A 15,713-nucleotide genomic window follows, 5' to 3' on the forward strand; every position below is an offset into this window, starting at 1 on the left:
ATCATTTCTTCTTTTTTTTTTAAATTTATTTATTGTAAAATCTAGCTACAAAAAAGTTCAAAGCCATACTACTTAAGGAACAACTGTTAGAGAGCATTAAATATGGTAGTTTGACCCTTGAGGAGTTGGCTAAATAATCTTTTTTGCCAATGGGTTGGTTGTGTGATCAGAAGTTTAAGATTTGTGAAAAGAGTTGGGTTAAGAATACATAAAGTTTTAAATAAAAATTACATATATGTGAGATAACAAATATTTATATCTATAATTATGAATGAATCACATTTATATATTTTATATTGAGAACTTTCTATGTTTTTTGGACCCTTTTTTTTTTTTGGTGTTGTGAAAGTGAGTTATAACCAACAACCAATGTGAATCACCATCTCTTTTCAATGTGAATTTTTTAATATTTGTACAATAGTAACCTAGTCACCTTGAGATAAGGAATGTTGTTAATGTGAATCACCTTCTTCCATATAGGTTTGTGACTTTTAAGATTATTTTTTGGTGAATGATGCATTGAATTGTTATGTGGTCTGATTTTTATTGGTAATGATACAATCTAATCATAATGAAAATTTCCATCTGTAACTTCCATTTTTGTCCATGATATATTTGCTCACCTATTGAAATGTTTGCATTTTTGTCCATAATATATTTGCTCACCTATTGGAATGTGTGCATTTATGATGTATAAAATATTAGAATTGTTGTTATGGTTAATTAATATGCATGTTCATGTATATAGAATATATATTTAGGAGAAGTAAACAAAATGGACAAGAGTTGGATTGATTTTCCAAATAGGATGTCGAGAGAATACATGAATGGTATCGATCGATTTCTAGTGTTTGCATGCACCAATAGGGCTACAAGTTCGATGATTTGTTGTCCATGTAGGAAATGCGAGAATCGCTATCATCTTGTCCGAGATAGTGTGTGAGAGCACTTGATTGCAAATGGCTTTCTAAACAAATACAAACATTGGATTAATCATGGAGAGTAATATACTTCTGTGCATGGTAATCGAGATAACGAAGCCTTAGTGAATGAAAACATTAGGGATGATATGGTGGGAATGATACACGATGTTACTGGTATTTTAGTTCCTAGTACAAGTGTTGTAGGTGATGAACCACAGGAATTCCAGCCATCCAAGTTGCGTTTTCCAATGTGTTTGATTCCATCAGGTTTGAATCTATGTTACTTGGAACATGATTTGTTATCGTACAGTGGGAATGTGGTGCGCTACTTGCCCAAAATTGTGGTATTTGTATAGAGAGTATCTAAACACAAGTAAATTCCTTTCGAACATCAATAAAAAAATACATTTGTATTAATTTTTATTTTTATTTTTATGATATTAGATGTATTATGGCGAATTCCTTAAGAAAAAAAAGAAGTGCGTTCCACAGGTTAATCTTATAAGTGAGATTTTGATAGGTGTTTCATAATCTTCTTCTATCCGAAGAAATGATTCATTGAAAAACATGAGTTGTCAGTGAAAAATAGGAGTTGTGCCTTAGGGGTTGAAGATGAAATTACATTGAAAAACATCAAGTTTGTCTTCATAATTTTGAAGATGAAAAATAGGCTTGTTTAAGCCTTAGGGGTTGAAGACAAACTTGATATGGGGATATAATGGACTTTTTGTTGTAGCCGTTAACAATGTGAGTTGTGCCTGCCTCGTTTGTCAAGTGGTTTTTTTAGCCAAAAGGCTAAAATGTTACTAAAAAAATCAAAAAACCAACAATCCATACCAAAAAGTCGAAGATTCCTTTTTTTCTTTACTTTTTGCACATCTTCTCATAAAAAGCCAAAAAGTCATCCCAAACATACACTACAAGAAAACATAGTAAAAAACACGAAAGAATTAGCGACGGCGCGCCTCCCGTCGCAAATAAAGCCTTTACCGACAGCACTGTCCCGCCAGTAATAAAACTACGTGGAGGGGTCGGAAATGCGGAAGTATTAGCGACGGTTTTTTGTCTCGTCGCAAAAAATAACTTTTTTTGAGACGGCATATGTTTGCTGTCGCAAACAGTGGCCCATTTGCGACGGCAAAGTTCCGTCGCAAAAAACGATTATTGAAACGGCGCCGTTTTACGAACTACTGACTACCATTTGCGACGGTCTAAAACATACCGTCGTAAAAAGTAAAAATAAAAATTCCCCCGCTCTTCCCTTTCATCTTGCCGCTCGATCCTTTCCTCCAATCCCTAACTTCATCCAAATCCAAATCCCTAACTTCATCCCCCAAATTTCTCAAACGAGCTACAGGTAGCGGTGGTGCGGTGAGCAAGCCAGCGGTGGTGCGGCGGCGACGGCGACAGGTAGCGGTGCTCCGGCGACGACCCTCTCTCTCTCTGCGTATGCTCTCTGTCTCTCTCTCTCTCTCTCTCTCTCTCTGTATATATATATAGATGAATGTCTATTGATTAATAAATCTGTATATATATGCAATTTTTTTTTTATAAAGCTGTATATATATATATAAATAAATGTGTATAATTTGGGGATGAAGTTATAATCTGTATATAAATCTGTATGGAATTAATAAATCTGTATATATATATGCAAATAAATGTGTATAATTTTTATATATATATACATAAATCTGTAGATAACTCCTTGTAGATAAATCTGTATATAATTTGCAAATAAATCTGTAGATGAATTTTTTATCTACAGATTTTTTTTTTTATCAAAAAAAATAATAAAAATCTATAGATAATTTTTTTATAGAAACCTAAAAAGTAAACGACAAATAAATAAACTCGAATAAATAAATGTGTTTGAAAATTTGAAAGCAATTTTTTGGAGGTTTTCTTAGAAAGTGGTTTGTTAACAGAAATTTATTTTAAAAACAGTTCATTAAACAAGTTTTGTATTTTTCAAAAAATGAAAACAGAAAATGATAAGAACTTCGATGGCAAATCTGATATACATATATAAAAGGGTAAGCTTTTTAGTCATTGATCAATTCAAAAACTAATTTGTATAGTTGTATGCTATGCTATGTTCCACTCTGTTTGTTTTAGTGGAAATGTTTTTGCTATTTTCTGCATTTGGTATGATTGGAAAAAAAAGTTCGATTTGTTGTTAATAGAAATTAAGTTAATTTGAATATAAAATATTTTTCCGCCCATTTTTCACTTTAAAGGTGAAAATCAAGTTTTTTAAAAAAAAATTTAAAATCTTACAAATATTTCTACGCATAAGAAAAGCCAAACAAATTGTAAATGTAAGCGATTAATTAAAATTTTAGTTATGGAGATGTGGTTAGACTTTGAAAATATTTTCACTTATTAATTCTGTTTATTAGGTTTTTTTTTTGTATTTTTTGACGTTTAATATGACAATTTATTTATTTGCGGAGAGGAATGATATCATTTACTTGGTTTGCGTAGGTATTATATTTAGAGTTACTTTGGTGAGATATTTTTGTGGATGTGTACAGATGATGGATAAGAGTTGGATTGATTTGCCAAATAGGATGTCGAGTGAATACATTAATGGGATTGATGAATTCCTTGTGTTTGCCTACACCAATAGGGTTGAAGGTTCGATGATCAGTTGTCCGTATAGGAAGTGTGAGAATCGATACTATTTTGTACGAGAGGGCGTACGGGAGCATCTGATTTTGAATGGTTTTTTTAAAAAATACAAACATTGGATTAATCATGGGGAATCTTACATATCTCTGTATGGTAATCGAGAGAATGAAACATTAGCTAATTTAGACATTGGGGATGATATGATTGGAATAATACAAGGGGCTATGGAAAATCGACATGCCGGTACAAGTGTTGAGGGTGATGAACCACAGGGGCCTGATCCCCATGCATCTGAACCCCAGCTCGGTCCAAATGCAGAGACTGCAAAGTATTTCAAACTTCTTAAAGATGCACAAAGTGAATTGTATCCGGGTTGTCAGAAGTTCACATCTTTGTCATTCATTGTTCGACTTCTACATTTGAAGGTGCTTAATCAGTGGACAGACAAGTCTGTTGACATGTTGCTTGAGTTATTGAATGAGGCGTTCCCGTTGGGTGTGAAACTCCCGGACTCATATTATAAAGCTCAAAAGGTCACAACAGATTTGGGCTTCACGTATGAGACGTGGGATGCATGTCCCAACAGTTGCATGTTGTTTCGAAACGAGGACGCCAATCTTGATAAATGTGTCATATGCAACAGTTCTAGATGGAAATCAAATGGTGATGGTGGTTCAAATGGTCCTAACACAGGTGGCAAACAAATAGCTGCAAAACAGATGAGGTATTTTCCTTTAAAGTCAAGGTTGCAGAGGTTGTTTATGTTATCCAAGACGGCCAAGTTAATGAGATGGCATGCAGAGGAACGAACTGATGATGGTGTCTTCAGGCATCCTGCTGACTCCCTTGCATGGAAAGATTTTGACCGTCGGAATATTGACTTTAGTAATGATTGCCGAAGTGTAAGGCTTGGCTTAGCATCTGATGGTTTTAACCCATTCAGGACGATGAACATAGTTCATAGCACTTGGCCTGTTGTGCTCATTCCATACAACTTGCCGCCATGGATGTGCATGAAGCAACCATTTCTAATTTTATCCGTGCTTATTGACGGCCCGAAAGGACCTAGTGACAAGATTAATGTGTATATGCAACCGTTGATTGAGGAGTTAAAAGAACTATGGAATGAGGGTGTGTCAACATTTGATGCATCAACAAATCAAATGTTTCAAATGCATGCAGCTTTACTGTGGACAATTAGTGATTTTCCTACATACGCAAACTTGTCAGGATGGAGCACTAAAGGCGAATATGCATGTCCTTGTTGTAATAAGGAAACTACATCGTATTGGTTGAAGCATAGTAGGAATAGGAAACAATCATACTTGGGTCATCGCAGATTTTTACCTACTGGCCATAAATTCCAGAACGATAAAGTATCATTTGATGGTAGTCGGGAAGTTAGACTTAAACCAAAATTGTTGTCTGGAACTGAGATGTTGCTACAATTAGAATCTGAGGGTATTTTAACCCAATACAAGAGGGATGACCTTAAAGAGAGGCATAGGAGACATGTAGAGAAGGAGAGAGTTGGACATCGCACCCATAGCTGGAAGAAAAAGAGTATCTTTTATGAATTGCCATATTGGGAGCACAATCTAATAAGACACAACCTCGATGTGATGCATATAGAGAAGAATGTTTGTGACAATGTGTTGTGGACAATATTAGGGGTTGCAGGAAAATCGAAGGATGGTGTTAATGCTCGGCGTGATTTACAAGATATGAATATTAGAAAACCCCTACATTTGTAGCTAAGAGGGTCGAATAAAGCCTATTTACCACCAGCACAATTCACGATGACCAAGGATGAGAAAGATTTGTTCTTGAAAGTGTTGAAGGAAGTAAGAGTTCCCGACGGGTATTCATCCAATATATCACGTCGTGTACGCTCACATGTTAGAAGTATTGGGGGTCTTAAGAGCCACGATAATCATATTCTGATGTAACAACTTATTCCATTGGCTATTCGAAGATCGTTACCGAAGAATGTAATTGAACCCTTGATTGAATTGAGCAATTTCTTTAGACAATTGTGTTCAAAAGTTAATCGTGCGGCGGATTTGCAATATATTCAAGATCGTATCGCTATAACACTTTGTCATCTAGAGAAAATATTTCCTCTGAGTTTTTTTGATATAATGGAGCACTTGCCTATACATCTAGCTGATGAAGCCTTATTGGGTGGAGCGATTCAGTTTCGCTGGATGTATCCAATTGAGAGGTATCTTCTTACTTTGAAGCAATACGTGCGTAATAGAGTTCATCCTGAAGGATCAATTGCTAAAGGATATCTTATGGAAGAATGCATGAATTTTTGTGCACAACATCTCAATGATGTGGAAACCAAATCTAGTCGACTCGTGAGGAACTATAGTGGTGCTGATAATTTGGGTCATGCTATTGGTGAAAACACAAGCTTTTATCTTGATAATACTTCTTGGGTACAAGCTCATCGGTACATCTTATTCAATACAAGCGCGGTTCAACCATTCATAAAGTAGGTTAAGTCACTCACTCAATATTTTATTATGTTTTATTCATAAAGTAATTTGCATCAACAATTTGATGCAAATTACTGCCCAATAGGGGATAACGTGGCCAAGTTAACTACTCAACTTGGCCTTATTGTGCGGAATGGTAACATTGTTCCTCTTACTTTTCTTGACTGGAACAATGTGCCTGATGATATTGTTGATGCTATCTAGAAGGATGTGAAGGTAAAAGTATATTTTTGTCCACAAATTCGAATTCTAAATTTGTGTTATACTTAGCCTTAAACTTTGAAATTGTGTTTTATAGGACAATTTGAATATATGTCCAGAGAAGTACAAGCCAATTTGCATGAAAAACTGCAACAACATATGGAAGGATCACAAGAACAAGATTAAGGCTAAGTATTTCAAGCCTAGAAGTTTTGATCCTAATCTGAAGGATGATGTTCCTGTGCACATTGTGCCAAGCCAGTGGGAACAACTTGTGGAGTATTGGCGTACTTCCGATGCTGAGGTATACAAATAAGTTATATTTATGTTATGTAAACATACAAATCATATTTACATACTTACATTTGTTGAACCTGTTATAGAAAATTGCAAGTAGGAATGCTAAAAATCGATGAGCTCACGGCATAGCTCATACCACAGGGCGTACTACTTTCTCTCAGATACGGCATGAGGTTTACATTTTATTGTTTTATTTTTGTATATAAATAAACATTGTATATTTACAAATTATTTGGATTCTAATTTTCATATTTCTAAAAAAATGTAGATGACCAGTAAGGGGGAGTCTACTGATAAGATGAATGTTTGGCTTATGACACGTAGAGTAGATGACCCAGAGGTTATCCAGACCTTGGTAGTTTCCAAACACCTTTGATTGTATTTAAAGTTTATTTTTCGTGTGTCAACCATCTTAATTTGGCATATACTTGTATGTCTTATTCAATACAGGATGAGTTTAATCGTCAACTCTCTATGCTACCTGAGGATGGTCGGACTTTGGAGGCTAGGAATGCCATTTTCCATGAGTTGATAGGTCATGACGGACATGGATATTGTCGCACATACGGGAGAATTGTGCCTCGGAGAGCGGTGTATAAAGATAGTGCTGGGCCATCACAGTCAACACCCTAGCCATCGACTATTGATCAGATCAAGCAGCAGGTTCGTGCAGAGCTAAGGGATGAGTTGAGGGAGGAGCTGCGAGTAGAGTTCTCTACACATTTACAGCAGATGAGAGCTGAGATGATGGCCCTTGTGTCACAGGGGGCGAGTGTGGATCCCAACAGACAGGTTCCATATAAATTAAATTGTTTGATAGTTCAATTTTCACTGAAGATTATGTATAAAATTCGAATATGATTAAGACATTATGCATTGACTAACATAGGTTCCTGATGCATCGAGTGGCCATCGGGCATTTAGGGAATCTGCAGAAGACGAGAATCCATAAACACCACCACCAGAAGATCAGGTATAAAATGTATCTTTGCATTCTAAGCTAAAATGTATCATTGCATTCTAAGTTAAGAGACTTGTGGGAGAAGAAGGGACTAGTTAAAGTCGGATTTAGCATGAAACTTGGCACACAGGACCGCCTAGGCACGAGAGACTTGTGGGAGAAGACGGGGCTCGAATCGGGTTCTCGGTTTGGGAGTTAGAGCTGGATTTCACTTTAGGCAAACTAGTTCCTTAAAAAACTTGAATTCGAAGAGTTAACGCCCCAAAATCACCAAACGGCGTCGGTTTAGCACGAAACTTGGCACACACGACCGCCTAGGCACGAGAGACTTGTGGGAGAAGACGGGGCTCGATTCGGGTTCCCGGTTTGGGAGTTAGAGTCGGATTTCACTTTAGGCAAACTAGCTCCTCAAGAAACTTGAATTCGAGGTGTTAACACCCCAAAATCACCAAACCGCGTCGGTTTAGCACGAAACATGGCACACACGTCTGCCTAGGCACGAGAGACTTGTGGGAGAAGACAGGGCTCGAATCGGGTTCCCGTTTTGGGAGTTAGAGTCGGATTTCACTTTAGGCAAACTAGTTCCTTAAGAAACTTGAATTCGAGGAGTTAACACCCCAAAATCACCAAACGGCGTCGGTTTAGCACGAAACTTGGCACACACGTCCGCCTAGGCACGAGAGACTTGTGGGAGAAGACGGGGCTAGAATCGAGTTCCCGGTTTGGGAGTTAGAGCCGGATTTCACTTTAGGCAAACTAGTTCCTTAAAAAACTTGAATTCGAGGAGTTAACGCCCCAAAATCACCAAACGGCGTCGGTTTAGCACGAAACTTGGCACACACAACCGCCTAGGCATGAGAGACTTGTGGGAGAAGACGGGGCTCGAATCGGGTTCCCGGTTTGGGAGTTAGAGTCGGATTTCACTTTAAGCAAACTAGTTCCTTAAGAAACTTGAATTCGAGGAGTTAACGCCCCAAAATCACCAAACGGCGTCTGTTTAGCACGAAACTTGGCACACACATCCGCCTAGGCACGAGAGACTTGTGGGAGAAGACGAGGCTCGAATCGAGTTCCCGGTTTGGGAGTTAGAGCCGGATTGCACTTTAGGCAAACTAGTTCCTTAAGAAACTTGAATTCGAGGAGTTAACGCCCCAAAATCACCAAACGGCGTCGGTTTAGCACAAAACGTGGCACACACGACTGCCTAGGCACGAGAGACTTGTGGGAGAAGACGGGGCTCGAATCGGGTTCCCAGTTTGGGAGTTAGAGTCGGATTTTACTTTAGGCAAACTAGTTCCTTAACAAACTTGAATTCGAGGAGTTAACGCCCCAAAATCACCAAACCGCGTCGGTTTAGCACGAAACTTGGCACACACATCCGCCTAGGCATGAGAGACTTGTGGGAGAAGACGGGGCTCGAATCGGGTTCCCGGTTTGGGAGTTTGAGTCGGATTTCACTTTAGGCAAACTAGTTCCTTCAGAAACTTGAATTCGAGGAGTTAACATCCCAAAATCACCAAACGGCGTCGGTTTAGCACGAAACTTGGTACACAAGTCCACCTAGGCATGAGAGACTTGTGGGAGAAGACGGGGCTCGAATCGGGTTCCTGGTTTGGGAGTTAGAACCGGATTTCACTTTAGGCAAACTAGTTCCTCAAAAAACTTGAATTCGAGGAGTTAACGCCCCAAAATCACGAAACGGCATCGGTTTAGCACGAAACTTGGCACACACGACCGCCTAGGCACGAGAGACTTGTGGGAGAAGACGGGGATCGATTCGGGTTCCCGGTTTGGGAGTTAGAGCCGGATTTCACTTTAGGCAAACTAGTTCCTTAACAAACTTGAATTTGAGGAGTTAACGCCCCAAAATCACCAAACGGCGTCGGTTTAGCACGAAACGTGGCACACACGACCGCCTAGGCACGAGAGACTTGTGGGAGAAGACGGGGCTCGAATCGGGTTCCCAGTTTGGGAGTTAGAGTCGGATTTCACTTTAGGCAAACTAGTTCCTTAAGAAACTTGAATTCGAGGAGTTAACGCCCAAAATCACCAAACCATGTCAGTTTAGCACAAAACTTGGCACACACATCCGCCTAGGCACGAGGGACTTGTGGGAGAAGACGGGGCTCGAATTGGGTTCCCGGTTTGGGAGTTAGAGCCGGATTTCACTTTAGACAAACTAGTTCCTTAAGAAACTTGAATTTGAGGAGTTAACGCCCCAAAATCACCAAACGGCGTCGGTTTAGCACGAAACTTGGCACACACGTCCGCCTAGGCACAAGAGTCTTGTGGGAGAAGGTGAGGCTCGAATCGGGTTCCCGGTTTGGGAGTTAGAGCCAGATTTCACTTTAGGCAAACTAGTTCCTTAAGAAACTTGAATTCGAGGTGTTAATGCCCCAAAATTTCCAAACGGCGTCAGTTTAGCATGAAACTTGGCACACACGACCGCCTAGGCACGAGAGACTTGTGGGAGAAGATGGGGCTCGAATCGGGTTCCTGGTTTGGGAGTTAGAGTCGGATTTCGGTCTAGTCAAAATTATTTACTAAACTATCTTTCTAATTATATAGTAGTTAATTTTTTTATATTTTTCTGTAATTAAAATATTAACACCATTATATTGTTATTAATTATTTTTATTTTGTTTTTTTCAGATCTTTCCTGAGTAGTAGTTTGCTTCTTGTGGAGTGCGGGCGTGTAAAGATTATGACGAACTTCTGTATTTGTAACCCACGAAAGAATCAAGACGAAAACTTTTAGTTTTGATTTTGATTTATGTTATTTAAATTTGTGAACAACATTAGGTATGTATTATGTGACATTATGTAGTCGCATAATTTTTATTGTTATGAATTTTTATTTATGTATTGTTATGAATGGAACAACATTATGAATTTTCATCATTTGTCAACTTTTGTTTATGTATGTATTTATATTATTATGTAATTTTTGGATTTTTTTTAGTTATTTTTCATTTAATACAGGTGATTTTTATATTTTTAATAATTTGTAAACAGGGGTTATTTTTTTAATTTTTTTGAGATGGCAGAATACCCCGTCGCAAAAAAAATATATATACCAGGCTTTTTGCGACGGCACCCATACTGTCGCAAAAGGTACGGAATTTAATAAAAAAAGGCTTTAGCGACGGTATAATTCCCGTCGAGAATAGTCATTAGCGACGGCTCACCTTGCCGTCGACTATAGCCAAAAGCGACGACACTTTTTAGCGACGGGATTTTTGGCGTCGCAAAAACCTCTTTTACCGACGGCAAGACTGTGCCGTCGCAAAAAAACCCAGATTTCTATCCATTATTGGCGACAGAAATTTGCCGTCGCAAAAGAGAAATTTTCCTGTCGCTAAAACAATGGCGACGGCACTTCCCGTCGCTAAAGGCCTTTTGCAACCCCCTGTGTTGCGACCCCCACTTACCGTCGCAAAAGGCTTTTAAGACGGCGTGCGGGAGTATTTGCGATGGCTTTTTGCCGTCGCAAAAAACATTTTTTTTTTGTAGTGATACTAGTTTTTTTTTACATCACATTTTAGACAAAAAGCGAAAAAGTTACTAAAAAAGTCTATTCCCAAACGAGACTTCATCACATGTTTTGTTATGTCGTTATATTTGAGTGCCAAAGGGTCCTTCGCACATGGACTAAACCATGCATCTAAGGGTTGGATTAGTTTAATCCGCACATTAGGAAAAGTGAGCGTGATTTTCACTATTTTGTTTTAAAAGTTCTGTGTATTAAAAAAAAAAAAAAGTTCTCTGTATAATATAAGGATTTTTTTACTCAGCATAGAGTCTCCATCCCAAGCACTACGCTCTGGGAAATTACGTTGTCAAGGAATGCAAAACGGGGTCATGCTATGGAATTTTATTTAAATCATTCATTCACTAATCTAAAAGAAGGGAAAAAAATATCATTAAATTTAAATTAGTTCCTCCTTCACTTACAGTTGCCTTTGGACACATCAACCTATACCCGTACTTTTATCATGTTGTGCCCGTCAGAGTTACTTAAAATTTTTTGAAGTATGTGCCTCACATAAGTCGTATTTTTGACTGTTCATTGGGGTAGCTAGCAAAAAAATGTTTTCAAGACTTCATTCTTACTTTACATATTGTTTGCGCATTCAATCTGGCATTATTTTCCATTTTGTGTTGCTTATTGCAACCAACCTTTTGTTTTTCTTTTCTGATAACCCCTTCCCTTCTTCCTTGTAATAATTTTGTAATGCCAAGTATTTGCTGGAGCAATATCAGTAGCCATCCCTTTGTGCGTGTGCCTCTTTCATACCTTAAGAATAACAAGAAATTTCATGAAGAGTTCTAAATTTTGTTTTTATACAAATGTTTCAAAACATTATTTTCATGGATACTGCCTGTGGTTTTAATCTTATTGGAACTTGTTTTGCAATCTCGTTTGAAGGTCTCAATGGTAGCGGCAAAAGCTCACTTTTCTGAGTTTTAGGAGGACTTTGGCCACCGGTGTCTGGCCATATTGTGAAACCCGGATTTGGTTCTGATCTTAATAAGGAGATTTTCTATGTGCCACAACGACCATATACAGCAGTAGGAACTCTTCGCGACCAGTTAATCTATCCCCATACTGCAGATCAAGAGGCTGAGCCACTGACACATGGTGAAATGGTTGAACTGTTGAAAAATGTAAGAAATTTAGCCATGTCATTTTCACGTTGTCTCTCTTGCCATGGTACTCAGCCATCTCTTGACTCTTAAAGAAATCATAAATTCAACTTGGATTGACTTTTAGTGGAAAATTTTTGTCATTTTACTGGGTTGATCTTGAGTACTTATTGGATCGTTACCCATATGAAAGAGAGATAAATTGGGGTGATGAACTATCTTTGGGAGAACAACAAAGATTGGGAATGGCCAGACTCTTTTACCATAAGCCCAAATTTGCTATTCTTGATGAATGCACCAGTGCCGTGACAACTGACATGGAGGAGCGCTTCTGTGCCAAGGTCAGAGCAATGGGACCATCTTGCATCACCATATCCCATCGCCCCTGTACTAGTGGCATTTCATGATGTGGTTCTGTCCTTGGATGGTGAAGGAGGCTGGCAGGTTTATTACAAGAGGTTAGATTTTTGGGTTGGTGATTCAAATTGTCCACGTTTATTCACTGTATGAACTGCTAATATTTGTTTTTATAACACTGTTCTGGAATCTTCAGGGAGGACTCTGCAGTTCTTGGTGAAGCTGGGGTCAATATGATGAAACCTTTTGAAACAGAACATCAGAGTGATGCTATGGCAATTCAACGTGCATTTGCCAGTGCAAAAAAGGTATTGCGCATAAAAAAAGGGCTAAAAAATCACACGTTCTTTTATTATGGAATTCCTTTTTTCTTTTCTTTTTATTTTATTTTATTGAATCTAACTTTGAATTTTCAAATTCTTCAATCTCAAATTCAAAGTCACAATCATATGTTTTGAAGCTAATAGCAGCATCCCCCCTGTGAATCATGATGTTCCATTGCCCCTAGTTCCACAACTCCAAACTGCTCCAAGGTTATTGCCGTTGAGAGTAGCTGCCATGTTTAAAATACTGGTGAGTGCCTTTAGCTGGAAGAACACATCTCTCTCTCTCTCTTTCTCTCTCTCTCTCTCTCTACTGTAATATTTTTTAAAGTTCTCGTCTAGACTTTATGCAATGATTTATTAGCCCCAGACCTTGCATTCACCCTCACCTTCCATAAATGTTCAAGGTACTTGTGTTCATATGCATTCTTCTTAAAAGGTGAATGTTTTGCGGTGATGCTTGTTGGTGTCAGTTCTGGATTTGTGATGCGAGAGCTGCGACCTCAAAAGCATTGATTCCACTATGCTTTCTTGGCTTAATACATGTCACAGCTGTTGCTTGTTTGTCTCTGGATGTCTCTTTGTTGTCCCCATAGGAATGCTACATTTTACTGGTGATTTTCAAATTTATGAGATCTTGTGGTTGTCTCACGTCATTGATAGAAGGCATTAGACTACCTTGGGAACCTGAGATTAGTTGATAAAGCACTGCGAGCATAATTGTAGGGTCAGTGATGCATAAAAAGTGGTGGATGGTGATGATTTATATAACTGATGTTGGTAATGATGCTGGATGGTACGAGGTTGACTAAGAACTTGTAAAAGATCCTTTAGTTACTGGTCATTATAAGCCACTGATTGCTGATCAATATGAGTGTTCCATTTTTTCCCTTTCTGATATAATTAAATCTAATGATGTTTGTTATTCAATTAAGTAGAGGCTTTTTTTTTTCAATTAAGTTAATTTAGTTACCTTTGTTTCTTATGCTAGGCTGAACTAGTGAGGAGTTAAAAACATATCATAGCACTTGAAAAAACCAAACAGGGTTCAGCTATCTGTAATTTTGTTTTATTCTTTTCCAGCTTGATTTCTTAGCAACATAAGAATAATTTGTTGTTTTCTGGAAATTATGAACCAAGTACTGCATTGTTTGCCTAGTACTCGATCTGTGCCATCTTGCTATGGTAGGCACAAGAAAAATCCGAAAGATGCTGATTTCTCTCTCTCTCTCTCTCTCTCTCTCTCTCTCTCTCTCCCCCCCTCCCTCCTTCATTCCTTGTTGCATATAAAATATTGAGTTCCATGAAAATAGTTTTTAGCATATGAAACATTTTCTTGTTCAAAAATACCCAAGGGCAAGTAGTGTATCTCAGAATTAAAGAAACAAATTCTGTACTTAGAATCTCTTTTCTAAGTTGTTTTAGTCAATGTTCTGCCTTCTTTGTTGTTCCTATAGCACACTTTGGTTGGCTTGTCATCATCTTGTTTTTTTGAGCTTCAGGGGTGAGTGCCCAGCTCCAACTTGTTGATGTGTGACTAAACAATTCCATATATATATATATATATATATGTATATATCTCTTGACATTTATCTTTACGTTCTTCTCAAAGTGTTCTTGTTTCTTTTTGTTGCCATAGGAACATCTGAAGTATTTCCATTTTGTATTGAACTGTAAAGAGACAAGGATTAAAATCAAAATTCAAATTATTTCTCAAAACGAAGTTGTGTCCATCTAAGCATGCTGTAAAATGGTTGAAATATGACAGTTCTGAAAATTTTTGTTTGTCTTATCATCTAAGATGGAGGACATTAAAAGGCTATATTCATTTATCCAAATAATAAAAAGGGAGTAGCCTGTTGGGGAAATTGAAAGCTAACAATGCAATAAAATATTTTAGTCAGTATAGCTTCACTCATTAATATACTTCACTACTCTGAAACAAAAGGGGGGGGGGACTTTGCTGCTCTTTATTTGAATTTATAAATATTTCATTGTTTCCATTACTTTTCTGAAATGTTGACATATCTGAGCCAAATGAAAACTGCATTCTTACACAAAGTTTTGATCTTTGCTTGCTGGTCGTTCTTAGGTACCCACAGTGCTTGATGAGCAGTGAGCACAACTCCTTGCAATTGCTATACTTGTGATTTCGAGAACTTGGATATCAGATCGCATTGTCTCTTTAAATAGTATTCTTTTCTTCTTTATTTTCCTAAATTAATTAAACTTTATGATGTTCTTGGAAATTGAGAAGCTTTTGTGATTTAAATGCATTGGTTTTTTCAGGGACGACTGTAAAGTATGTTTTAGAGCAAGATAAGGCGGCCTTCACTCAGTTGATTGGTGTTAGTATTCTTCAGAGTGCTGCATCTTCTTTTGTTGCACCTTCTTTGAGGTAAACTATACATTGAACGTTTCCTTAATTTCCAACCAAATTACATCACTTAATACCCACAAAAATGAAGTACAAAAACCTTCTAAAGACTCCATGAGAATTCCTATATTACTAAAGACGTTTTGCTAATGGGAACTCGTTATTTGCTACTTTTCAACTAAAACTAGTGATTGCATCATTCCATGGCATCAGCATGAGTCTTTTTTAGTTTTGAGAATGTGAATGAATTGTAAGGGCATGTTCAGATCTGTTATGGAAAACTTTTTATTTTTAATAGGTTCAGTTGTTGAATTGGCTTATGTAATAGATTGTTTTTAAGAACACTCTGATCATCTAACATTAATGAACAAACTGGAGCTGAAGATCATTACTGATCTTAAGTTTTTTGTCACATAATGCAGGACTTCATCTCAATGCCAATTGTTTAATATTTAATTTATTATTTCTTGTATATGTTACAATCTT

The 15,713-nt window shown here is 37.6% G+C and overlaps 1 pseudogene; it reads left to right on the forward strand.

Moving 5' to 3' along the window:
• The first annotated feature begins 1,069 nt into the window (after positions 1–1,069).
• LOC145792000 (ABC transporter D family member 1-like) lies at positions 1,070–15,416 on the forward strand (annotated as a pseudogene).
• The last annotated feature ends 297 nt before the right edge of the window (positions 15,417–15,713 follow it).

Source organism: Camellia sinensis, chromosome 5 (assembly GCF_055761805.1).
Source record: "Camellia sinensis isolate YWXY chromosome 5, ASM5576180v1, whole genome shotgun sequence".
In the NCBI taxonomy this organism is placed as follows: Eukaryota; Viridiplantae; Streptophyta; class Magnoliopsida; order Ericales; family Theaceae; genus Camellia; species Camellia sinensis.